The sequence below is a fragment of the Chiloscyllium punctatum genome, chromosome 30 (genome assembly GCF_047496795.1).
Source record: "Chiloscyllium punctatum isolate Juve2018m chromosome 30, sChiPun1.3, whole genome shotgun sequence".
Classification (NCBI taxonomy): domain Eukaryota; kingdom Metazoa; phylum Chordata; class Chondrichthyes; order Orectolobiformes; family Hemiscylliidae; genus Chiloscyllium; species Chiloscyllium punctatum.
The window spans coordinates 32,006,262-32,034,150 of NC_092768.1; the positions used below are offsets into that span (position 1 = coordinate 32,006,262).

At 46.4% G+C, this 27,889-nt stretch overlaps 1 pseudogene; it reads right to left on the reverse strand.

Moving 5' to 3' along the window:
* Window positions 1–760: 760 nt before the first annotated feature.
* On the reverse strand, window positions 761–26,352 carry LOC140455388 (cytochrome P450 2K1-like; annotated as a pseudogene).
* Between the last annotated feature and the right edge of the window lie 1,537 nt (window positions 26,353–27,889).

The following is a 27,889-nucleotide window of genomic DNA, read 5'->3' on the forward strand; positions in this document are numbered from 1 at the left end:
GAGAGCAAAATGGGCTGTTGCAGATTAACAATTCACTTCAGTGTAGGTGTTGGAGATCATGTTGTGGTTGTACAGGACCTTGGGTAGGGCCCTTTTGGAATACTGTATTCAGTTCGGGTCTCCCTGTTATAGGAAGGATGTTGTGAAACTTGAAAGGGTTCAGAAAAGATTTACAAGGATGTTGCGAGGGTTATTTGAGCTACAGGGAGAGGCTGAACAGGCTGGGGCTGTTTTCCCTGGAGTGTCGAGGCTGAGGGGTGACTTTATAGGGGTTTACAAAAACCATGAAGGATATGGAGAGGGTGAACAGCCAATGTCATTTCCGCAAGGTAGGGAGTCTAAAACGCGAGGGGTTTAGGTTTAATCTGAGAGGGGCAAGATTTAAAAGGGACTTCAGGGACAATTTTTTCACATGGAGACTGTTGAGTGTATGGAATGAGCTGCCAGAGGAAGTGGTGGAGGTTGGAACAATTACAACATTTAAAAGGCATCTGGATGGGTATATGAATAGGAAGGGTTTGGAGGGATATGGGCCAAGTGCTGGCAAATGGGCCTAGATTAGGTTGGGATATCTGGTCAGCATGGACAAGGTGGACTGAACGGCCTGTTTCCGTGCTGTACATCTCTATGACTGTACGACTCTAATAGCGAACATGGTTAAACCTTTGAGTTATTCAAATTAATCTGACAGTTTTTGCACAATTAGGTTTCTATGGAACTAGACCGACCAGTCTGACTAGGCTGTGTGAAACCTGCCAAACAAACAATTCAGAGAGACATGCGAATTATTGCAAGATTCGGGAACATGGTTTAATCATTCAGTCATTGCAAAGCATCAGTTCAAATAACTCAATGAATGTAATGCTCCAAAAAGCAAGGATTTTCTCGAAATGAATCAGTCACACAGGTTTGGAATGGGGTCTGAGTTAATTTGCAAAGAGCATTCAAACCCTCAATGAAATGTCTGCCTCCTTTTGTAATGGGAGAACAGTCTCAGTTGATTCCTCAGAAACATTATCCTTACAGAAGTGAAGGTGGGACGATATAGATTTGTATGAAGAGTAAATGATTGTGTGCCACGTCACATAGAGACAGGGTAATCCGGTTCTGGTGCTGCCTCACACTTGGTGCTGCAGCTCCCTCCTTTAGAAACCCAGCAGTGAAAGACCGACTGGGCCTGTCGCTGGGTCCCATCAGCGAGACACAGCACAAACCCGGTGGGGTTTTGGGTTGGACACTAAGCCGATTCTCGGGCTAGTGTCCAGGTCGGTCACCCCTGGTGGGGCCTGGAAGTGGAACTTCTGCAGCAGGGTGGTGAAGAACAGGAAAAGCTCCACTTTAGCCAGTGCCTCACCAGCGCACACCCTCCGACCTGAAAAAGAACAGGGAACGGTCAGTACCTCACCCCCCCCCCCCCCACACACACACACACACACACACAGACACACACACAACACACACACACAGACACACACAGACACACAGACACTCAAACACAGACACACACACACACAGACACTCACACACACAGAGACACACACGCACACACATACAGACACACAGAGACTCACACACAGATAGACACACAGACGCACACACACAAACACACACACAGACACACAGACACACACACAGATACACACACACAGACACACATACACTCACACACAAACACAGACACACTCACACACACAAACACACACACTCACACACAGAGACACACACAGAGACACACACAGACACACCAATACACACAGACACACACACACTCACACACACACACACACAGACACACACACACAGACACTCACACACAGACACACCAAGACACACAGACACACACAAACACACACACAGACACTCACACACACAGACACACTCACAGACACACAGGCACATACACACAGACACACCAATACACACAGACAGACACACACTCACACACAAACATACACACTCACACACAGACACACACACAGACCACACACACAGAGACAATCATACACACACAGACTCAGATCACACACACAGACACACACACACACTTACACATACAGATTCACACACACAGATACATACAGGCACTCACACACACAGGCACACACACACAGACACTCACACACACAGACACACTCACACATACACACAGACACACACACAGACATTCACATAGACAAACACACAGACACTCACACACACTCACAGACACACATACAGACACATACACACACACACAAACACACACAGACACACACACACTTACACACACACTCACACACGTACACTCACACAGACACACACACCAACACACACAGACCCACACTGAACCCCCCCCCACACACACACCACTCACACACAAACAGATACACAAACACACATACACACGCACAGACACATACACACACACACACACACACACACACAGTCCGTTCATAGACCACCATCTTCCAAACCCCCATCGCTGAAACCATCCCAATGGTCACCAACTGCAAGCAATTCCATTCCCACAGTGTGTCTCTCCATCCCCGTACTGACAGAACTCAAACAGCTGGGAGTACATTTGGCCCTTCAAGCTCTTTGCTCATTTAATAAGAACCTGGCTGATCTGCTCCCTCCACCCCACCTTCCCAAACCTTCCCCATTCCTATCCATTTAACTCAGATCCAATAACTTGGTCCTGAATCTACTCAATGACTGAACATCCACAGACCCTCAGGGCAGGGAATTCCATCGTCACACCCCCCTCTGAGTGAGAGAACATTGTCCTCTCCCCATCCGAAATGGACACTCCTTTACTGTGAGGCTGTCCATTGAACAGAAAGGATGGAGTTTAATTCAGATAAATGCGAGGTGCTGCGTTTTGGGAAAGCAAATCTTAGCAGGACTTATACACTTATACACTTAAGGTCCTAGGGAGTGTTGTTGAACAAAGAGACCTTGGAGTGCAGGTTCATAGCTCCTTGAAAGTGGAGTCGCAGGTAGATAGGATAGTGAAGAAGGCGCTTGGTATACTTTCCTTTATTGGTCAGAGTATTGAGTACAGGAGTTGGGAGGTCATGTTGTGGCTGCACAGGACCTTGGTGAGGCCACTGTTGGAATATTGCATGTAATTCTGGTCTCCTTCCTATCGGAAAGATGTTGTGAAATTTGAAAGGGTTCCGAAAAGATTTACAAGGATGTTGCCAGAGTTGGAGGGTTTGAGCTATAGGGAGAGGCTGAATAGGCTGGGGCTGTTTTCCCAGGAGCGTCGGAGGCTGAGGGGTGACCTTATAGAGGTTTAAAAATTCTGAGGGGCTTGGATAGGATAAATAGGCAAAGTCTTTTCCCTGGGGTCGGGGAGTTCAGAACTAGAGGGCATAGGTTTAGGGTGAGAGGGGAAAGATATAAAAGAGACCTAAGGGGCAACTTTTTCACCCAGAGGGTGGTAAGTGCATGGAATGAGCTGCCAGATGATATGTTGGAGGCTGGTACAATTGCAACATTTAAGAAGCATTTGGATGGGTATATGAATAGGAAGGGTTTGGAGGGACATTGGCCAGGTGCTGGCAGGTGGGATTAGATTGGGTTGGGATATCTGGTCGGCATGGACGGGTTGGACCGAAGGGTCTGTTTCCATGCTGTACATCTCTATGACTCTATGACACATCCCCTCTCCAGGGCCTGAAGAATTATCCATATTTCAATGTCTTTAAGGAATAGAGCACCGAGACCCTGTTCCAGGAGTCAGCTCAGTGACTCTCTCTAAGGTAACCTTACCCTTCCTTGGGTGGAGAGACCAAAACTGTGACTGAGTGTGGTCCCACCAAACCCCTATGGGATCGCAGGACCTGTGGCACCTCCTGAGCTGAATTAATTGACATTACTGGTCATAGCCTTCGTATTTAACTTCCCTTTTCTTTATTCACTCATGGAACATGAACGTTACTGGCTGGGCCCAGCACTTACTGCCCATTCCCGATTTGTCCCGTTGAGAAGGTGATGGTGAACTGGCTTCTTGAAACTCTCCAGTCCCTCCGAGCCACTCACCATCCTGACCGTAAGACCACGAGAAATAAGAACTGGAGCAGACCATTCGGCCCCTCGAGACTGTTCTGCCATTCAATGGGATTATGGTTCATCCCACATTCTTCACATCCACTGTCCTTTCCATCTCCCCATTCCTTCAGTGTCACTGGCTCAGGATCGTGGAGTTCCCTCCGTAACAGCATTTGTCTACAGCACACGGACTGCAGCGGGTCAAGACACCAGCTAACCACCACCTTCTCAAGGGGTGACTCGGGGAACGGGCAATAAATACTGGGCCCAGCCAGTGACACCCACAGACCATGGATGAAGTAAGAGCCAAATGGGGGAGCTCAACCCATTGGGAAATTTTGGAACTCGCTCCCAGTTCAAATCAGAGCTGGCTCTCCACAGTCAGTTGCCTCACTTCAGAAATGGGAATATTTTAGTAACAGAACACACGGCCCCTTTTCCAACCGGTTACCTGCAGAGAAAGGCATGAAGGCTTCTCTCTTCACAAAATTCCCATCAGCATCCAGGAAGTGAGCCGGGTTAAACTGGTGGGGCTTTTCCCATTGGGTTTTATCGTACAGCACCGAGGTCAGTAAAGGAATAACGTACGTTCCCTGAAAAACACGGAAAGCCATTCTGAATGTGTTACTGTGCCTGTGTTTAATGGAGAGTGAGTCATGCAGGATGTGGAAAACCCAGTTTTCTCCCTGATCCTGTTAGTTTCACTAGACACCTCGGATTATAACCGGCTCCATCTTGTTGTCAAATGTAACGGCACATCCCCACGATTAAAGAAACTCAATTCCTAAAATCCAAATTGCTGCTTGGCCTGCAGTGGGACATATTTACTGGCAGTCGAGGCTGGGTAGATTAGTGCACAGGGCCCTGCTGCTTGCTGACAGAAGGAACACGTAAACAGATTGTACTGTTCAACTCAATAAAATAGGTGACTGCCTCTCTCCAGTTCACCCTTCAGGGTAATCATAGTCAACCTGCCCAGTTTTAAACTTAAACAGACCTTGGAAGTTAAGCGCCAGTCATCATTAACTGGTGCATTTGCTTTAGCCTCTGCTAATCAGAGTCTACTGGCCAACCAATCAGCACTCTCCTCTCATTCATTAACAATAATGTTACCCTTTTCATTGGCATCGTCCTGATGAGTGCAAAGTGTTTGTAACAGGATTGAGAGTCAGACGGCGCATTTTAACCACATTTTGAAAAAAGCATGTGTGAGGTGCGATTTGACGCATTTTAAAAAACACAAGTGTGAGGTGAGATTTAAAATCAAACCTCTTCCCACAGTTAGTGACTGGGTTTGGAATGTAGTACGGTCAAGGCAGGGTCACATGAGGCATTCAGGAGAGCACTTGATGATTATTTCAATAGGACCAATGGCTTATGGGGGAAAGGCAGACGTTTGGTTCTGTCAAAATGCTAAAGAGAGCTAGCACAGATGAGATGGGAGAAATGGCCTCATTTTTCACCGTTGAGGTTGTATGAGAACGTTCGATGAGATTTTTTAATAGCAATGTTTCCCTTCTAATTCAATTCCTGTATTTATTCAGAAAGTACCACAATATTATTACCATGGCGACAATGTTCCAAGTAGAACCCTCCTTCAGGACTGGGAGGGGGGTGTTGGTGGTGAGGGGAGCTGCAGATAAAGGGGGCGTATGTAGGGGAGGGTTTTGGGTAGGAATGGGCAGGGTGGCAAGGTAGGGATTGGTGAACACAGGTAGACGGTGTATCCTGATTGGCCGATGGGAAGAATGTATCTGGTTGGTGGCAGGGAGAAGTGGAAGTGAAGGGGAGGGGCTGGAAAGGGAGTCAGGGAATGGGAAGGGAGATTGTTTGAAATTGGAGAGCTCAATGGAGGCTGGAGGCTGCCCAGACAGACACTGATGGACATGTCGGAGATGGAACGGGAAAGGGAATTGAAATAGGCGATGGTTGGGAGGTCAGGTTGGCCAACTCCAAATAGACCCAACCCCAAGAACATCTCCCCCTGCTCACCCCTCTCTGCCCTCGGCAAAGACTGTTCTGTTTGCCAAACCATGGTTTGTACCACTCTCCCCACCAACTCACCCACCCCGATCCCCCAGGTACCTCCCCCTTCAACTGGAAAAGATGCAAAATCTGCCGGACAGTCCTTCCAGGTCAGACAGAGGTTCACCTGCCTCTCCTCCAACCTAGTTTACGGCATCAGGTGATCCCGATGTGGTCTTCTCTACATCGGGGAGACCAAACTTAAACTTAAGGAAAGGTCAACCGAGCATCTCAGCCGGGCCCACAGGGGCTGACCTGACCTCCCAGTCACCGCCCGTTTCAATTCCCCTTCCCATTCCCTCTCCAATATGATCATCCTCAGCCTCCTCCATTGCCAGACCACAAGTTGGAGGTACAGCACCTCATCTTCCACATAGCCAGTCTACGGCCCGGAGGACTCAACATTGAGTTCTCCAATTTCAAATAACCTCCCTCCCCATCCCCCGACTCCCTTCCCAGCCCCTCCTCCTCCCTTCCATTCCTCTGATCGACCCTTCCTTCCGGCTACCAACTGGATACATTTCTCCCATCGACCAACCAGAGCGTGCCCTCTCCCTGTGTTCACCTATTCCTACCTCACCACTCTGACCCCCATCCCCTACCCCACCCCCTCACCCCCACCGCCAGTCCCAAAGCAGGGTTCCACCCGAAACACCCACTTCCCCACCTCCTGGTGCTGCCTGACTTGCTATGTCCTCCCAGCCTCCTGTTTGTTAACTTTGGTTTCCAGTATCTGCAGTTTCTTTGGTCTCTCACAATGCTCCAAGTGGCACAAATTGTGAAAAGTAAGCCTTGTATCTCTGATACCTTTGGAAGGAAATACCCTCTGAAATGCGTGTCCTCGGTTGTCGAATGAGGAAGGTTCGTGGGGACAATGTTGGCAAACTCTGGATTTCGTGAATCACAGCCTCAGTGTAGGGCATGTGTCTCTGGTCTTCTGTTCTCGGGAATCGACCAGCTCCTATCACCCGATCGATTTCATCTTGAACTTTCCCTGAAATAGGCAAAAAGGTAAAGATCTTTGGATGGAGGGAAACAGTTTACTGCAGACTGAACTGAAGTGGAGAACTTTGTGTTGTTGAGTGACACGGAACGGGCTTGATCAGTTCCATTGCCAGTACATTCCCCTCTCAATACTTTGCTTCATCAACTCTGACAGGTACAAACATACAACTGCCCCAAACACGCAGCTGATGTGATACCACCCACTGTGTGCTAACTTCCAAGGTAAATCTTTATTGTTCACTACTGAGGACAATTTAGCAATCTATTTAAAATAATTCCATTCCATTATTCATATTTATTACCCTTGAAAAGGATCCGATTGAAAGTGCTTATTTGTCGAGCCCAAATTTCCACAAAAAACGTGCTGGACAGGGAACTCGGCAGGGGCTGGATTTCTAGGGACATTTTTAGGGCCACCCCAAGAGTATCCCCCTAAAGAGGTCAAATGTTTCAGGCACATGACAGATCCTGACCTGTGAATGGAGATGGTGTTGTCCAAAGACTCTGAGTTGCTCTTTTCTTTTCCCCAGTGCAGCGGGCAGTCTGATGCCAATGGCAGTAAGATCCAAAGTAGAACAAATCAATCCAAGTGACCCCCTCCCCACTTCAGAGACCTGTTTATTACGATAACTGTTCATCTCTTTCAGCACTTTCTGACACCAACCAACGGAGGTGTTTCTGATTGAGATGGCCAATATAGTGCTGAGCACAGAGCTGTTTCAGTATTGCTCTTGATGGTCACTGGGTTCCTGACTGACAATGTCTTGTCTTATTCTCAATCAGATTCTTACAGCGGTCAGTATTTTACCCCGATGGGAGGGTGGGTTTGAGCACCAGATGTAGATATGAAATGCCATGTGACAAGACACTCATGACAGGAACTAACCTCCCTCAGGGAACATAAAGGACTGACTAAAACAAAACAAACGAGAGTAGAGCCCAGGAACAGGCCCTTCGGCCCACCAAGACTGTGCTGACACGTGATGCCTTTCTAACTAAAACCCTTTTACCTCTACATGGTCAGTATCCCTCTATTCCCAGTCTGTTCCTCTATTGTTGAGATGCCTCTTAAACGTTACTATTGTCTCCGCCTCCACCACCTCCTCCAGGCACTTACCACCCTCTGGGTAAAAAAAACTTGGCTCTCATATTTTTGTTAAACTTACCCCTTTTTACCTTAAATTGATGTCACCCAGGAACTGTCATTAAGGACTCCATCTATCCATGCCTCTCATAATTTGTAAACATCGATCAGGTCACCCCTCATCCTTCGAAATTATAGTGAAAACAAACTGAGTTTTTCCACTGTCTCCTCATGGCTAATATCCTCTACACCAGGCAACATCCTGATCAACCATTTCTGAACCCTCTCCAAAGCCTCCCCAGAACTGTACACAATATTTCAAATGTGGCCTCACTGAAGTCCCACACCACTGCCACATGACTTGCTAATTTTTCATCCCCCATCCCTGATCAATGAAGGCAAGCACGCCCAGATGTCTTCTTGACCTCCCTATCAACTTGTGTTGTCACTTTCAGGGAACTGTGGACCTGCACACCAAATGCCTCTGTATGTTGGTGCTAAGAAGGTTTCTGCCATTTACTGTGTGCAGTACTTCCCTCCTGCATTAGATCTCCCGAAATGCCTCACCTTCCATTTGTCTGGATTAAACTCCATCTGCCATTTCTCCGCCCAACTCTCCAACCAATCTCTATCCTGTTGTATCCTCTGACAATCTTCCTCACCATCCACAGCTCCCCTGAACTTTGTGTCATCCACAAACCTATCCATCAGGCCATGTCTGAATTCCCTCCCAACCATCTATATACATTACAAGCAACAAGATACAATTATACAACCAACAATATTATATTAGAATCAGATGCCATTTTAGACACAACCACCAAACTAACAAACACCGAGTGAAGGATTCCTTACTCTGGATTTCTGGGTAGTTTACCATCAGAAGAAGTCCCCAGCAGAGGGTAGTGGAGGTAGTCTCTGTGCCAGCAGCAAACAGGTCAGTGATTGTAACCACGATATCCTTTTTCTTACTCTCTAAATCTTCACCTCCCAGCTCCTTCAAGATAAAATGAAACAAAGGAGAGTGTGTCGCCTCCTTCAGGAAAATATCCAGCTCCGTAAATGTCTGAACGGATGTCCGTGTGCCTGAGGATAGTGATCCTTCCAGCCTCTGGTCATGAACGTCATGATGACAATGACAGATTTGGCAGATGGAATACGATGTAGGGAAACGGGAAGTGGAGGTACGGAGAAATACACTCACTCATGGTCAGGCTTTGGGGAGGCAATCGACTTCACCAATTTGAAGGTGGAGGGACAGGTCGAGAAGCCCTTTAAAGCAACTATCAAGCTTTTGTAGGACAGAATACGTACATCAGGAAGTTAACCCACACCGTTCTGTTTTATACACAAATATATATAAAAATCTGGTGAGGCCTCAGCTGGAATATTGCATCCACTTCTGGTGTCACACTTTCGGGAAAATGTCAATGATGGGGCATGGGTGCAGGACAGATTTACTGAAGGGGAGAAGATCAAGGGGAGATTCGATAGAGTTGTTGGAAATCATGAATGGGTTTGACTGGATAGGTAAGGAGAGATTGATTGCAGGAGCAGGGTGGGTCAGGGACCAGTCCAGTCGGAGGGGGCAACAAGGAGCACTCTACTGCAATGCGATGCTGAGTGACTGGAATTCCTGACACAGACACAAAGCTACGCTCACACGAGAGTCGGGGATATACTTGAAGGGAAATAAGTGACAGGACAGTGGAGAAAGAATAGGGGAGGTGGGATAGCTCTACCAGGGAGCAGCTATCAATATGGTGGGCCGAGTGACCTTCCCCTCTGCTGTATCACCCTCCAATTCTCTGAAGGAAAGTTGCCTCTCCTGTCTGAGTTCACCATTAGGTTTCAATCCACTCTGGGAGCACAGCAGAGATGAAGGGGCAGGACTTAATGAATGTGGGGTTTAAATTCATTAAAGAGATTGATTTTCCAGTCAAAATGAGAAGAGTGTGGCTCCGAAGCACTGAACAACAGATCCAGGTGTAATTTCAAGGGCAGTGTTCGGGGAAAATAATGTGTGAAGTAAGGACAGACCTCTCCTCAGTTATATTACTCATGAGACTTTCCATGTTGACTTTTGCAAGATTGAAGCTCACACACCATCAATGCTGTATTCTGGACACATTGAGCACCCACGTGATGTCATGAGCACTACGATAAGCTAAATAATCAGATACAGTGGGCGCTTGAAGCTACATATTCGTAGTTCCATCCAGAGACTAGGGGCAGCACTGAGCAACATGTTAACAAATGTTTAACACAGAATCTTCCTCCATCAAAACCCACAAAGTCCTGGTGTGGAGTCTGAAATCTGGGGAGATACCCCTTACCGCTGAAAAGGTGTGTCACTGTACTTGCTGATGCCTCAGAATTAAGGCCTCGTTGAATGTCTGGATACTGTTCTCGCTCAACGTCTCTTTGGCAGCTTTGAAGAAATCTTCAAAGATTTCATGCATCTTCACGAGATTTTGAATAATCTTCCTGCGGCTCGGAATCAGAAATCCCAGAGATGGGTAAGAATTGTACAGCTGGATTGGAACAAGAACATAAGGATCAGGCCTTTGGAGGATCCAGTGATCGCTCATCCACGGTCAGTGCAGCAACTACTTACCTTCAGTGATGCTCCATGGGAGAGAGGAGATTGTCATGGCAACCCCACCCTTCCTCTCCTCTCCTCAGTGCCCCCACCCCAACCCACAAACCCTCCAAATTTATAGTTTTAGTTTGAGTGCTTTAGCTCTCATCCAGAATGGGTGACCTGTCAGCTGTCACCTGTTATACATGGATTCCAAAAATCAGATACAGGTCAGACCAAGTAAGGACAGCAGATTTCCTCCAAATTAGTGCACCAGCTGGGCATTTCTTGCCAATTATATTCATCGTTTTACTCTTAAATTCAGATTTGTATTGTTAAATTGAATTGAAATTCCGCCATCCACCACAGCAGGATTTGAACCCAGCTCCCCCAGGTTGATGTCACTTGCATCATTTTCCTTCAGGTGGGAAGCTGAGGGAATCACATCTCTTGAAAGCAATACCCCTGCCCGCCACCCACCCACCTCCCCCCCCCCCCCCCACCACCCCCTCTCCGTATCAAGAGTCTGGGAGAATGATTCCAGTTCGGGGAATCTTTCTGTGATTCTATAAACTGCCTCATTTCATTCTAAATGAGTTCAGAAAACTCAAAACGGTGACAACACGTTCAGTGTCAGGCCAGGTTAATTTTGTCAGTGCTGAAGGAGGGCCATTGGACCTCCTGAGTCTTTCTCTCCACAGAGGCTACCAGACCTCCTGGGTCTTTCCAGCAACTTCCCAACCATTTTCTGATTGCCAGCACTCCCATAGTTCTTTGCTTAATTTTAAAATAGTTTTCCACATTTATTTTCTCACTAAAAGTTTTCCAATTTAGCCCACGTAAGCCTGTCGCACATATCAGCATTTATGACTGAGACACAATGTTAGCGAGAGTCTTCAACCCGTAACAAGTCAGGTGTGGAAATAGTCACGCACACCAAATTGCAAATGACCTCAACAATCAGCCTGAGTACATTACCACAAAACAACAATTACATGTATTGGAGCTGTTCCCAATAGTCTCGTGTTCTCATTAGCCATGTTTGTTAGATGGATAAATACTTCATTGTTATAATCAAAACGGTCTCCAAATATGATGGAAGAGATGATATTGCTCACAGCCAAATACATATTCTGTGCAGTTTCAAAAGGCTGACCTGTGAATAAACACAGAATTCCATTACAAACAGGCCTCTAAACAGTAATAATACTTCAGTCATTGTCATCTTTTACAAAGCACAAGTTACTCATATAAAACAAAGAACAGTGGAGGCTGCAAATCTGAAACAACAACAGAAATTGCTGGAGAAACTCAGCACATCTTGGAGCATTCCTGGAGAGAAAGCAGAGTTAGTGTTTTAACAAACAACAGTACATTACTGGAACAGACCCTTCGGCCCATCGAGCCTGTACCGATGCATGAAACCTTTCTGAACTAAAACCCTTCTGTCTCCACACGCTCCATATCCCTCTATTCCCTGCCCCTTCAGAAATCTGACCAGTTCCCTATTCAATGTTCCTGTTCTGAAGAAGGACACTCAAAAGGTTAACGCTGTTTTCTCTCCCACAGTTACAGCCCGACCTGCTGAGTTTTGTCAGAATTGGGAAGACAGAAGATTAATCAGGAAGCAGGAAGTCAAAATTGCAGCTTTTCGATGAGTCATAGTCATAGAGGTGTACAGCGTGGAAATAGACCATTCGATCCAATTCATCTATGGCAACCAGATGGTCTAAATTAATCCAGTGCCTTTTGCCAGCACTTGGCCCATATCCCTCTCAATCCTTCCTATTCATACACATATCCAGATGAATTTTAAATGTTGTAACCATATCAGTCTCCACCACTTCCTCTGGCAGCACATTCCATACATGTACCATCCTTTACATGAAAATGTTGCTCCTTTTAGGCGTCCATTATATCTTTCCCATCTCACCCTACACCTATGCTCTCTAGTTCTGGGCTCCCCCACCCCAGCGAAAAGGCCTTGTCTATTTACCTGATCCATGCCTCTCATGATTTTATAAACCTCTATGAGGTCACCCCTCAGCCTCCGACACTCCAGGGAAAACAGCCCTAGCCTATTCAGCCTCTCCCTGTAACTCAAACCCTCCAGCCCTGGCAACATCCGTGTGAACCTTTTCTACACCATTTCACATTTCACAACATCCTTCCTCGAGGAGGGAGACCTGAATTGCACAAAATCTTCCAAACGTGGCCTAGCCAATGTCCTGTCCAACATGGCTTCCCAACTCCTATACTCAATGCTCTTACCAATAAAGAAAAGCATACTAAATGCCTTCTTCACTCTCCTAACTGCCTGTAACTCCACTTTCAAGGAACTGTGAACCTGCACTCCTTGGTCTCTTTGTTCAGCAACACTCCCTAGGACCTTACCATTAAGTGCATAATTCCTGTCTGATTTACCTTTCTAAAATACAACATCTCGCATTATTTAAATTAACCTCTATTTGCCACTCTTCATCCACTGACCCATCTCGCCAAGATCCTGTAGTACTCTGAGATAACCTTCTTTGCTGTCTGCAACACCTACAATTTTGATGTCATCTGCAAACATACCAACCATACTTCCTGTGTTCACATCCAAATCATTTATATAAATGATAAAAATTAATGAACCCAGGCACTGATCCTTGTGGCACTCCACTGCTCATAGGCCTCCAGTCTGAAAAGCAACCCTCCACCACCATCCTCTGTCTTCTACCTTTGAGCCAGTTCTATATCCAAATGGCCAGTTCTCTCTATATTCCATGTGATCTAACCTTGCTAACCAGTCTACCATGTGGAACATTGTTGAATGCCTTACGGAAGTCCATTTGGATCACATCCACCACTCTGCCCACATCAATCCTCTTAGTTACAAGCAATTACTTTGAAGGCGACATACCGCCTTGTTACATTAGAGCCAGTCTAGCTACTAAAAACTTGGGGCTACATTTCCCTGAGAGCCCATCACCTTCTACATTTTCCAAAACAACATACTTGTTTGAGATGGGAATAGCCACAGGAGACTGCTGCACTATCTGCCTACCTTTCCTGGAGTTAACCTATTGACCTGACTGTCTGTGCAGTTTTTCTCCCTTCCTGAAACTGCCATCCACCACACCCCTAGCTCCTGTAAATTCCTCATTTCCTTAACCTGCCACTCTCACCAATCCATGCAATCCGATAGAATTCGCAAACAGCACACTTCCTGCAGATGTAATCATCAGTAACTTGGAAACTCTTCCCAATCTCCCACATCCAACAGGAAGAGCACATAACTCGACTAAAGGCCACATTTTCACCTTAATCGACAGACGCAGAAAATAGCCCAGTCCTACCGCTCAAAAAAGGATAATTCAGTCCCTATGTTTTATATCGGTAAGGTTTATTGAAGAGAGAGATCTCAATAAAAACATATAATCAAAAAGTACCCATTGTACTCACTGTTGGAGATTTACCAAAAACCACAGTAAGGTTACACTTTAAAGCGAGCCACTTCGCTGCTCCCCTGTTGTGAGATCCCCACATGGTTTCTCAAAGGGCAGCTTCGAATTTTAGTGTTTGTACATTTTCTTTCAGAATGAACTCCAATGTCCAGATACATTTGTTACTAAACAGAAAAATCATACAGCTCTGAAGGGTCTTTGCTGGGTCAGACAGCTGTCCAGGGTCACTGCTGGGTCACACAGCTGTACAGGGTCACTGCTGGGTCACACAGCTGTACAGGGTCACTGCTGGGTCACACAGCTGTGCAGGGTCACTGCTGTCTCACACAGCTGTCCAGGGTCACTGCTGGGTCACACAGCTGTGCAGAGTCATTGCTGTCTCACACAGCTGTACAGGGTCACTGCTGGGTCACACAGCTGTGCAGGGCCATTGCTGGGTCACACAGCTGTACAGGGCCATTGCTGGGTCTCATAGCTGTCCAGGGTCACTGCTGGGTCACACAGCTGTACAAGGTCACTGCTGGGTCACACAGCTGTGCAGGGTCACTGCTGGGTCACAGCTGTACAGGGTCATTCCTGTGTAACTCAGTTGTGCACATTCAGTGCTGGGTCACACAGCTGTACAGGGTCATTCCTGTGTAACTCAGTTGTGCACATTCACTGCTGGGTCACACAGCTGAACAGGGTCATTGCTGTGTAACTCAGTTGTGCACATTCACTGCTGGATCACACAGCTGTACAGGGTCATTCCTGTGTAACTCAGTTGTGCACATTCACTGCTGGGTCACACAGCTGTACAGGGTCATTCCTGTGTAACTCAGTTGTGCACATTCACTGTTGGGTCATACAGCTGTACAGGGTCATTGCTGTGTAACTCAGTTGTGCACATTCACTGCTGGGTCATACAGCTGAACAGGGTCATTGCTGTGTAACTCAGTTGTGCTCCAAAGATTCAAGGAAATCATCTCCGACGCTGAAATATCTCCAATATGGAGCAGCTGTTACAGCCACAATTTTTTCCCGTCCTCCACCTCAGGTTACACAGAATCCTTCAGCTTAAAATGACTTGGCAGCGGTGGGACTCAAACCTCCATCTCTGAAGAGACTGGAGTGTGGGAGGAAGAAATGTATCATTGTTTAACATCACTGAATCAAACTCCTGGAATTCCCTCCATTAGGACATTGTGGGTCAACCTACAGCATGTGAACTGGAATTGTTCAGGTAGACAGCTCACCATCTCCTTCTCAAGAGGCAACTAGACACGGGCAAAATGTTGCTGGCAATCAGCAGTGCCAATGCCATGTGTAAAGGTTTGAACACATAGCATGGTCTCAATTCTCACACTGGCTGAGATTGCTATAAAGGTCCCACCTTTTCAATCTCACCCCTCACCTGAGGCATGTTTAAGGTTAAACTCAGTACCAGTCATGTCTACTCAGTGAGAGGGAGGGACGACGGTGATTTCACCTGTCAATTATGTCACACCAAGTCGAGGAGGAACAAACAGATCTTAGGGGTGGAATGGACCAATGGCTTGAACAAACAAATGCCTAAATTGACCCAAGAGTTGGGAAGAACGTGAGATAGGCTGTTAATACACCATCGCACCTAACTTTTAGCAACCATCGTCCACACTGAAGGAATGGAAGTAATTCAGTAAGCTTTGTGCAGGAGCAGACAACCAGACACAGACCATGTTGTGTCTGTGCTTACACACCAGAGTCTGGACTCAAATTACCTTCAAACTCCCTTCCCACTGCACCACTGTCACACCCTGTTGTGTCCTGTGAGAATCGGTGTGCACGACTAGCCCACATTTTAAAATAAGAAATCTCACAAGGAGGCTTTGTATTGTCTCCAAGTTGTATTGGGACCTGGAACCAGAAGGCCCCCAATGGGCCACCCCAACAGTGACTGACCTGGGAGCCTCACCACGGCCATAGCTCAGCAAGTCTAGGTACCTCGATACCCACATCTCTGCCGTATACATGAGAGTCTTTGTCACCAACACGTGGAGGCGATGGTCAAAGGACCAAAGTGGCAGAGTCTCTGCTGATCAGGCAGGACCGAGTTAAACTGAGGGGAAGAATACTTCTGAATCTTCACAGCAGCAGCAGCAGCATTGGTATGTGGATGCTGCCCTGGAACATTCTCTTGAAGTTGGTGTTGGGATCTTTTACTCAAGTGAAAATCTTTTCTGTAGATGCCAATTTCGAGGGAACCATGAATCCCAGCATGTCATGTCCCACCAAGCACTCACCCTTGTGACTCTCAAACACATTAACAAGAAAGCTGGCCTCTTCACTGATCCTGTCTTCGATGGATTTCTTGCCCATGCCAAAGCCTCGGAGAGCTGAGATCACAAACTTTCGGTTCTCCCGCCACAACTTCCCGTCACTGAATACAACACCTGAAAGTGACACACGAAAAGCTGATCAAATATTGTACACAGGTTCTGCTGTGAGTGCTGCCAAACCCCAGGTTTCTAACACCCTTTCCTTTCCTGAGAATTACACTATTCTACAACCAAGAGGAAGGTCATTGTATCCATGAGTGCTCTTTGGGGGAGTGAGCCCATTGGCCTGACTTCACAAAATTCCTCTTGATGTTGTCATTCTCAATTCCCCTTTGGATGTTCCTGTTGACCCTGCCTCTAGAACCATCCCAGGTACTGCATCCCAGATGAGAATGAGAGCCGTAAAACCAAATCTCATCTTCCCTCTGATTGGTTTTTGTAACCAAGCAGCCTCTTTTGATGTAGTCTGCCCAATTCTGGCCTCCCTGTTACAGGGAGCACATAGGCTGCAACGTTTTTCACTGGAGCGTATGAGGTTGAGGGGTGACCTTGCAGAGGTTTATAAAGTCATGAGGGACATGGATAAGGTGAATGGCAGGTGTCTTTTCCCCCGGGATGGAGGATTTCAAGGCAAGGGGCATATTCTTTAAATGTGAGTAGAAAGGTTTTAAAAAAGACATGGGGGCAGTTGTTTTATACAGAGTGCGGTTTGTGTGTGGAATGAACTTCCAGTGGAAGTGGTAGAAGTGGATATAGTTATAATGTTTCAAAGACATTTGGGTAAGTACATGAATAAGAAATGTTTGGAGGAATGTAGACCAAGCACAGCCAAGTGAGATTAGTTTAGTTTGGGATTACGTTCAGCATGGACTGGTTAGACCGAAGGGTCTGTTTCAGTGCTTTATGACTCCGTGACTCTATAATAATCCTCCCAATTTCAGTGTTTGTCAGTTCATATTTAAGATTGTCCCACAGTAAAATGTGCCCTTTTTATTTGTTGATTTAATATTGAACAGCTCGAATATATCACGTGAAGATTAATGTTCTGATGCTTGAGCAACATTTATGGAGTTAGATGAATTGTTGATGAAGGGGATTGTCCCAGGTATTCAATGACTCCCATTATATTGAGGGAGGTGAGGAAGAAGTGCAGTACCTTGAGACAGCAGGGTATTGGCAATCGGCCAATTGACAGCAAATAAAAAGTAGGAAGGTAACAGGGTCTGACTACCAACCCAGCAGCTTAACCAAGGGAGGGCTGTGAGGTCTGTTAGCAGCTCGGGATCTGATCCCTGCCATTTAATATGACAGCAGGAAGCTCGAGCGTATTGGGGTTTTGGATGAGATGTCAAAGTTGCACAATGTATTTACGTGTATGTGTAAATGCAATGATTTTAATTGCGAGTAGGCCTCCTCTCACGCAGCACAAGTTTTGGTTGACATTACTTTGGTATTTTCTAGCACATTGCAAGGTAACATATTGACAGAATGTGTATTTCTTCAGCAAAACTAAAGAGGTTATGTTGAAATTTAATAAAATGCTTGTTTGGCTTCAAGTGGAGCATTGTATTCAATTCTGAGCGCCACATTGTTGGGAAATGCTTGAGCGAGGGTCGCCATCAGATGAATGATCGATGATCGCTTGGAAAAGAGAAGGCTGTGTGAGGTTTTGGATGGAGATATCCAAGATCATAAGGGATCTAGTCAGAGTAGATGAAGAGACACTGTTTCCCATTGGCTGGAGTACTGAGAATCAGATGGCACAGAGCTCATAGCATTGGCAAAAGAAACAAAGAGGGTTTGTGGAAAGACACATTGATTGGTGATAATCAGAAGTGCCTGATCAATGGAAATTCAATGGAAGTTTTCAAAAAAGATTTGAATAAGTGCCTGACAAGGGAAAGGCTTTTCAGGGGTGCAGGGAAAGGGCAGGGGAGCAGGACCAGTTCAGTTGTAATCACTGATAAACATTGGCCTAACCCAGGATTATTGGGAATGAGAAGCTTGGGTATTTATAAATTGAGGGAAGTAGTGGCTCAAAGGCTACAGTTCAATTCCGGAACATTTTGTGTCCACCACTTTGTGTCCAACACTTTGACCACCATGATCGGGTGAGCTGAGTTGAAGATGGAAATGACCAAAGAGTAACCCAGAGATGAAAGAGGGAAATTACCAGTTTGAAATGAAACTGCGTCATATATCGGTAAGTGTGGCCTCCCACTGAATTGATCAGCGTGATTCACGAGAGCGTCTTTCACTGCATCGTAACCAGTCAACACCACTGCCTTCAGTGGGCCGAGCTCCACTGAAAATACACTGCCATACTTCTCTGCGAGCTAACAAAGAGAGATTTATTTTATTAAGGTTTCATTTCTAATCAGCTGTAGCACAAGAAAGGGGCAAAAAAATGAAGGAAAGAATATTATTCCCCAATTCCTAAGAATTTGATGCCCATCTGTATTTTCCCTTCAGAAGGTGGTCGTGAGCTGCCTTCTTGACCCACTGCAGTGCAGGTGGGTAAACCTTCAATGGTGTTGGGAAAGGAATTCCAGAATGTTGAACATAGGAACAGAAGGAGGCCATTCAGCCCCTCAAGCTCCCTCCACAACTCAATGACATCATGGATGACCTTTGCCTGAACTCCATGTTCCTACCTTTGGCCCATATCCCCTCATAGTTTTGCTTCATAAAAATGTATCTACCTCAAGTTTAAAACTAATAACAGATCCCACACCCACTGCTATTTGTGGAAGACAGTTCAAAACCTCCACCACCCTTTCCAACATCTCCCTCCCGAACGGTCTGGCGCAGACTGTGTCCCTTAGCTGAGAATCTCCAAACATTGCAAGTAGTTTATCTTTATCCACCCTTTTCCTGGTAATAATACAGTCATAGAGTCATAGAGCTGTACAGCATGGAAACAGACCCTTCGGTCCAACCTGTCCATGTCGACCAGATATTCCAACCCAATATAGTCCCACCTGCCAGCACCCGGCCCATATCCCTCCAAACCCTTCCTATTCATATACCCATCCAAATGTCTCTTAAATGTTGCAATTGTACCAGCCTCCACCACATCCTCTGGCAGCTCATTCCATGCACGTACTACCCTCTGTGTGAAAAGGTTGCCCCTTAAGTCTTTTTTAAATCTTTCCCCTCTCACCCTAAACCTATGCCCTCTAGTTCTGGACTTCCCAACCCCAGGGAAAAGACCTTGTCTATTTATCCTATCCATACCCCTCATAATTTTGTATACCTCTATAAGGTCACCCCTCAGCCTCCGACGATCCAGGGAAAACAACCCCAGCCTGTTCAGACTCTCCCTACAGCTCAAATCCTCAAACCCTGGCAACATCCTTGTAAATCTTTTCTGAACCCTTTCAAGTTTCACAGCATCTTTCCAATAGGAAGGAGACCAGAATTGCACGCAAGATTCCAACAGTGGCCTAACCAATGTCCTGTACAGCCGCAACATGACCTCCCAACTCCTGTACTCAATACTCTGACCAATAACGGAAAGCATACCAAACGCCTTCTTCACTATCCTATCTACCTGCGACTCCACTTTCAAGGAGCTATGAACCTGCACTCCAAGGTCTCTTTGTTCAGCAATACCCCCCAGAACCTTCCCATTAAGTGTATAATTCCTGATAAGATTTGCTTTCCCAAAATGCAGCATCTCGCATTTATCTGAATTAAACTCCATATGCCACTTCTCAGCCCATTGGCCCATCTGGTCTAGATCCTTTTGGAATCTAAGGTTGGAATCTTTGCTGTCCACTACACCTCCAAATTTGGTGTCATCTGCAAACTTACTAACTGTACCTCTTATGCTCACATCCAAATCATTTATGCAAATGACAAAAAGTAGAGGACCCAGCATCGATCCTTGTGGCACTCCACTGGTCACAGGCCTCCAGTCTGAAAAACAACCCTCCACCACCACCCTCTGTCTTCTAACTTTGAGCCAGTTCTGTATCCAAATGGCTAGTTCTCTCTGTATTCCATGAATCTAACCTTGCTAATCAGTCTCCCATGGGGAACCTTGTCACACGCCTTACTGAAGTCCATATAGATCACATCTACTGCTCTGCCCTCATCAATCTTCTTTGTTACTTCTTCAAAAAACATCTTTTAGGTTTTGATCAGATCACCGTAATCCTTCTAAACTTAAGAGAAAACCGGCCTTAGTTGTATTATCTCTCCTCATAACCTAACCCAGGAAGTATTATTCCTGTAAACCTCCATTGTGCTCCCTCCAAAGCCATTTCATCCTTCCTAAGGTGTGGAGCCCAGACCTGATGACAGTGCTCCACGTGGGCTCTGACCAGAGTCCTGTCTAACTGCAGCATAACTTCTACATCCTTTTGTATTCCAGGTATGAAGGCCAACATCCTACCAACTTTCTTGATTATATTCTGAACCCACTTACGTTATTTCAATGATCTGTGCACCCAAACCCTCAAGTCTCTTTGCACATCCACTGTTGAGCCAGTGACAGTGAAGGAACAACAATACTTTCTCCTTGTAGATTCAGGTCTAACTTATTTCCATGTGGTCATGTTCCCATGTGGCTGGCTATCTGCATCGGCAACTCACCAATATCATTGACCACACTCCATGCATTCACAGGCAGGCCCAGTGATGGTTACTTAGACCTTACTGCTGTTCCTCTTACTCAGAATGTAAGTAACCTTTTTCACTCTCTTGCAAGCTGCCTCTTCCAATTCCTGGCTTTTCCTCTCTAGTGTTATCTCCTCATTCCCATTCCCCCCGAAAAATTAATCTGAACCCTCCTCAATAACATTAATATACTATCCCATCAGGATGCTGGTCTAGCCTCTATTCAGGCATAAACCAAGTCTCACCTGCTCCAGAATTGTTACTGACCTCTGAGGAGTCTAATTCCCCCACCCGCACCCCCGCAACTCTTCCCCCCCCCCCAGCACCATATCCTCCATTTTGGTTCCTGACCAGTGTGTGGCACTGTGGGTAATCTGGAAATCGCTGCCTTTGAGTTTCTACTATGGACAAGCAGGAGGTGGCTGGAAGAACACATTAAGCCAGGCAGTGGAGAGGTCGACGTTTCGGGTGCAATCCTTTTTCAGGACTGGGGTGGGTATCGGGGGAGCTGTAGGTAAAATGGGAGGTTGGGGCAGGGTGGTGAAGTGGGAATAGGTAAAGACAGGTAGAGGGTATGACCTGGTTAGTCAATGGGAGGAATGGATCCCGTTGGTGGCAGGGAGCATTGGAAGGGATGGGGGATGGGCTGGGAGGGGAGTCGCGGGATGGGGAGGGAGGTTATTTGAAATTGGAGAACTCAATGTTGAGTCCTCCTGGCTGTAGGTTGCCCAGGCGGAAGATGAGGTGTTTTCCTCCAATTTGCGGTTGGGTTCCTGTGGCAACGAAGGAGGCCAAGGATGGTCATGTCGGAAAGGGGGTGGGTAGGGGAATTAAAACACCTGGAGACTGGGAGGTCTGGTCAGGCCCTGCGGGCCCGGTTAAGGTGCTCGGTGAACCATTCCCTACATTTACGTTCAGTTTTCCTGATGTAGAGAAGACCACATCGGGAGTATCTGATGCAGTAAACTAGGTTGGAGGAGAGGCAGGAGAATCTCTATCTCACCCGGAAGGAATGTTTGGGACCCTGGATGGAGGCGAGGGAGGTGGTGGACTGGCAAGTTTTGAATCATTTCTAGTTGCAGGGGAAGATACCTGGGGGTTCGGGGGTGTTGGTGGGGAGAGTGGTGCAAACAAGGACTGTCGAAGGGAACTGTCCTTGCAGAAGGCAGAGGGGGTGGGCGGGGGAGATATTCTGGGTGGTGGGGTCTAGTTGGAGTTGGCGGAAGTGTTTAAGAATGATGCGTTGGATACACAGACTGGTGGGATGGTAGGTGAGGACAAGGGGGACTCAGACTTTATTGTGTTGGTGGAGGTTTAGAGCAGTGGAGTGGGGAATAGAGGTGGTGCAGCAGAGGGCTCTCTGGATGATGGAGGGAGGAATAGCTCGTTATTCAAAACAGCTGGACACCTGGGATGCTTGGGAGAGGAATGTCTCCTCGTCCGAGCAAATGCGGCAGAGGCAGAGGAACTGGGAGAATGGGATGGAGTTCTGGCAGGATACTGGGTTGGAGGAGGTGTAGTCTAGGTATTTATGGGATTTATGGGAAACATCCGTCTGGAGATTGTCACTGGAGATAGAAATGGTGAGGTCAAGGAAGGGGAGGCATCTGTCCAAGATGGACCAAATGAATTTGAGGGTGGGGTTGAAGTTGTGGGTGAAGTCAACGAACAGCTCCAGTTCAGCCTGAGAGCAGGACACTGCACCGATGCAGTCATCAATGTAATGGTGGAAGAGTTATGGCACAGTGCCTGTATAAGTACTGAAGAGGGACTGTTCGATATAGCCAACAAAGAGACAGGTGTAGCTGTGGCCCATCCGGGTGCCCATGGACACCTCCTCGATTTGGAGGAAATGGGAGGAGTTAAAAGAAAAGTTATTCAGGGTGAGGACCAGTTCAGCGAGGTGGAGGAGGGTATTGGTGGAGGGGGACTGGATGGGTCTGCTGGACAGGAAGAGATGGAGAGCCTGGAGGGCATTCTTGTGGGGTATGGATGTAAATAAGGGCAGCACGTTCAGAGAGAAGATCAAGCGCTGGGGGCCAGGGAACTGGACGTTGCTGAAGAGATGGAGGGCGTGGTTAGTGTCGCAGATGTAGGTGGGAAATGTCTGAACCAAGGGGGAGAGGCTGGAGTCGAGGTAGGACAAAATGAGCTTGGTGAGGCAAGAGCACACGCTCACATATATACGCACCCTCTCACAGACTTATCCCTCATTACATTCTCTCACAGATACTCACACCCCCACATGCACACGCACACTCGGTCTCACCTGCATGCACACACATATAAGTTTGTGAGGTGAATTTGTACTTGCAGTGTTCCATTTTATTTTGCTCATACATGGCAAAATCCATGTAAGATTCTGTAAGTGCCACTTTAAAAATAAGATCAGTCCCTCCTACAGATCCACACATTCACACAGACCCTCTCTCATACACAAGCTCTATCTCATGTGGGATATAAGTAGTGTTACTTCTGCAATCATAATTACTTATGCAAGGTAAATGAACTCACACCAGTGTGTAATTGTTTCAGCCAAGAGCTGAGTCAACAAGAATGAAAACTATGTGAAGGAAATACATAATTGTTTTTGTATTAGCTAAAATGTGCATGCAAGAATGAAATGTGCCTGCAAACAATGGTAGCTGTTACAGACAAATAGTTCAGGTGCTGTGAGGGGAGGGGCTTAAGCTGGATATGCCTGTACAAACAGCAGTTACAAGCATCTGTTTCCCACTTCTGCAAAAACAAGGACAAACCACAATCAAGAAGTCATGAGGTCATAAGATCATGACAAGATGGTAGTGAAGGAGGATATACCTAACAATGGACCACAGCAGGATGTGGTCAAACGGCCTTGTGAGACCAGAAATAAGCATTTTGTCACAGACAGGGTCGGATAAGGCAAGAGATGAACAAGAGTAATGGGCGCCGGTCTTAGGGAAGTGGGAGATGTAAACAGGGGAGGAGCAATGGGATGAAAGAATATGAACCAAATTACATAAATGTTGTGTACTAGTTGAATTCAGTGTGTGTGTGTGTCCCTGCCTTGTAGACAGTGGATACCACACCCTCTGGCAAGAGTGAAATAAATGACACTACTGATTCAGATCTTGTCTCAGACTGAAATTATTGAAGTGAATGAGCTTTGTTTCTCACACCCATTACACTCTCTCACAGATATTCACACCGCCACATGCACACACACACAAGTCTCCCCTGCATACACACACATATAAGTTTGTGGGGTGAATTTGTACTTGAAGAGTTACATTTTATTTTGGTCAAAAATTGATTGAATCCATGTCAAGTTCTGAACACTGGGATACAGATAGATTTTATTCAGATTTCAAAGCTCCTTGGATGCTGCCTGAACTGCTGTGCTCTTCCAGCACCACTGATCCAGAATCTGGTTTCCAGCATCTGCAGTCATTGTTCTTACCTTGTTGATTTTAACCTTACTGCGAATCCTCTTACTGCGAATCTGAGCTGAGATGGCACCTATTGTGAAAGATATCTTGAGAATGTAACGTTTGAAAAGTTCTGGGATTTACATATGAAGAACTGAAAAAGATGAAAGACTGGATCTATATTTGTTTAATATGACACTCCATGACACTGCAATCCTGTTGCTATAAATCCTGTGTCTTATGAATCTGCTCCACAACCACCTGATACAGAAGCAGCCCTATTGGCTGGTGTTGTGTGAGTTTTAACTTTGTCCGCCCCAATCCAACACTGACTCCTCCAAACCATGCCGTATCTCCCAAGTCCCAAATTCCTTAGAGCTGTTGCTTTCCCAATCCTCCCCCTGCAACCCTGCTCCACCCCATTCCCAACCTTGGGCCCACCTCTGGTGGTATGGACCCTTGCACTTTAAATTGCGTTGGGAAGCGGTGATTTTATTTGCAAAACAAAAAGGAAAATCAGTCCTCATTTTGTTCATGATTATTGGCCTGAATTTTAAGACTTTTTTTCTGTTCCTTTGTGACACGTATTTGATGGGCACTTGGCTCTGGGATATTCCTCAAAGGAACACTCACTCTCACAAACCAGTCCCTTCCCTCTGCACTGACCTCACTTCGGTTTTTGATCAGGTTTTTGATCAGGACATGAATTCAGGTGTTTCCCTGAACTTTCACAATGTCAATATCTGGTTATAATGGCCTGAAATAAAATATCCAGGGATTTTCAATTCTCCCAGATCTTCTTCCATCATTTTATATCGACCCCCTCTATGCTTTAAATATCTGGTTGTAAGGATCTGATAAGCTCTTAAATAGGGTTCAGGATTCAGACCAAATCCAGCACGATAAGAGGCCATTCGGTCCATCGTCCGGCGTCACTCTCGCTTTACTGTCACATATTAATTAAATTGAACATTTCCCAGATTGGTCACTCTCTGAGGTGCCATAACTTTGCAATTGCTTTGTTTTTTTTTCTGCCTCCCATTCTGTTTAGAATTAAAGTCCGACCAGAGATCAGAGACTCTCAGAACACAGTCCCCAGAGCTAACAGATTCCTCGATCAGGGATTACGGATCTGCTTTGGTTTGTGTCTCTCTCGGTCTCTGTGAGCTTCTCCTTGGGAGCTGTTCCTTCACACCGCCCCATCCCTCAGACAGTCCCCCAGTGAAGGATTCTCACTTACCCCCATGAGAAACCAGTCCGGACTCTTGGGGTCCAGTTGGTGCAGGTTTCCGATCAGAGGAAGCAGGGTCAGTCCGGGAGGGAAATTCCTGGGAACTCTCCGCCGAATTACAGACATGACCAGGAAGAGAAAGAGGGCCAGCAGCGATAGGGCCACGGTGTAGTCTGTGGGGAAGAGCTTGAGGAGAGCCATTGTGTCAGAGTGCTCAGACACCAGTGATGTTAGAGTGTGTTATGTCCTTCAGTCCAGTCCCCCACTGGCAAAGAACAGCCTCCTTTTCCTGATTTGCCTCACTGAGTGCTTTTGAGCTTCAGTATCGGACAGCCTCTTGGCACAGAAGTGGTGCTGCCCTCTCTTGTAGCTCTACATGGAAGCTGTGCCAATTCCCACACCCCTCTCCAGCTTGTCTTGTCTTGTCTCATGAGGTGGATGTGCCTGATGTGGTTTCTTGGCTTCGGTCAGGATCCCAGGATAACTGCAAAGAGGTGGAAAGTGCCACCAACAAGTCACATGGCGTTCATAATTGGCTGCTCACTAATGCTGCCCAGTTTGGGTCATGCCAGGGTCATTCAGTTCCTGAGCTCATTCTCCCCTTTATGGTATCAAACGCCCAGTAGAACACCACCCAGTGGGTCTGGACCTGGTACAGCCCAGAGTTAGCAATAGAAAAAAAAAACACACAGGAAACCTGCCCAGTGTCACAGCCAATATTTATTTCACAACCCAAATCGCAAGCAAAAAATACAAATAATCTTATCTTTCCCACGTTGCTGTGTGTGGGAACTTGGGGGAGTGTAAATTAGCTGCAGTGGCCATATTGGATGTTAAAACTTTTCAAGATCTGATTGATATGGTTTAGGATTATTACAGCACCAAGCCTCCTCTCACTCTGTGGTGCTGTGACTATTACTCAGCAATTCCTAGGGAACGATAACAGGAATTTTGACTCGGTTAAGCTGACTGACAGGAGCACGTGAATCTATTTTAATGCGTTTGGTATGCTTTCCTTTATTGGTAAGATCATTGAGTATCGGAGTTGGGAGGTCATGTTGCAGCTGTACAGCAGGACATTGGCCAGGCGACTTTTGGAATGTTGCGTGCAATTCTGGTCTCCCTCCCATCAGAAGGATGTTGTGAAACTTGAAAGGGTTCAGAAAAGATTTACAAGGACGTTGCTGGGGTCGGAGGATTGGAGCTATAGGGAGAGGTTGAATAGGCAGGGGCTGTTTTCCCTGGAGTGTCAGAGGCTGCAGGGTGACCTTATAGAGATTTATAAAATCATGAGCATGGATAAGATAAATAGACAATGTATTTTCCCTGGGGTGGGGGAGTCCAGAACTAGAGGGCATAGGTTTAGGGTGAGAGGGGAAAAATTCAAAAGGGCCCTCAGGGGCAATTTTTTTCACACAGATGGTTGTACGTGTATGGAATGAGCTGCCAGAGGAAGTGGTGGAGGCTGGTACAATTACAGCATTTAAAAGGCATCTGGATGGGTGTATGAATAAGAAGGGTTTAGAGGGATATGGACCAAGTGCTGGCAAATGGGACGAGATTCATTTCGGATATCTGGTCAGCATGGACGAGTTGGACCAAAGGGTCTGTTTCCGTGCTGTACATCCCTATGATCCTATGACTATGACCCTTAATGTGATGATGAGAGACTGACTGGTGTGTGGGATTACTGATGTAACTGTGCAAAAATGCCTGCTAGTTTAAGCGCCATTCTCCTCCCCCTGGCTGAACTTGTTCTCTCACTGACTAATTTCTCCTTTAATTCATCTCACTTCTGCCAAGTCAAAGGAGTGGCCATGGGCACCTGCATGGGTTCCAGTTATACCTGCCTCTTTTTGGGAGATGTGGAACAATCCTTGTTCCAGTCCGACACTGGCCCCGGCCCACAGCTCGTTTTTGAGTTCAACACCTTCAAATTGTGAACCACCTCCCATTTCTTCCTTTTCTTTTATCTTTACTTGTTACCTTCTCCCATTTCTTCCTTTATAGCTTTATTTGTTGCATCCTCTGTCACCATGTCCTCCCGTTCCCTCCCCCCACCCCAGTAGGACAGCCTGTCCTTTCCGATCTGGTAGTTAGACACATCATTGTTCTGCCATTCTCTCCTTCCGAACATTAATCAACATCT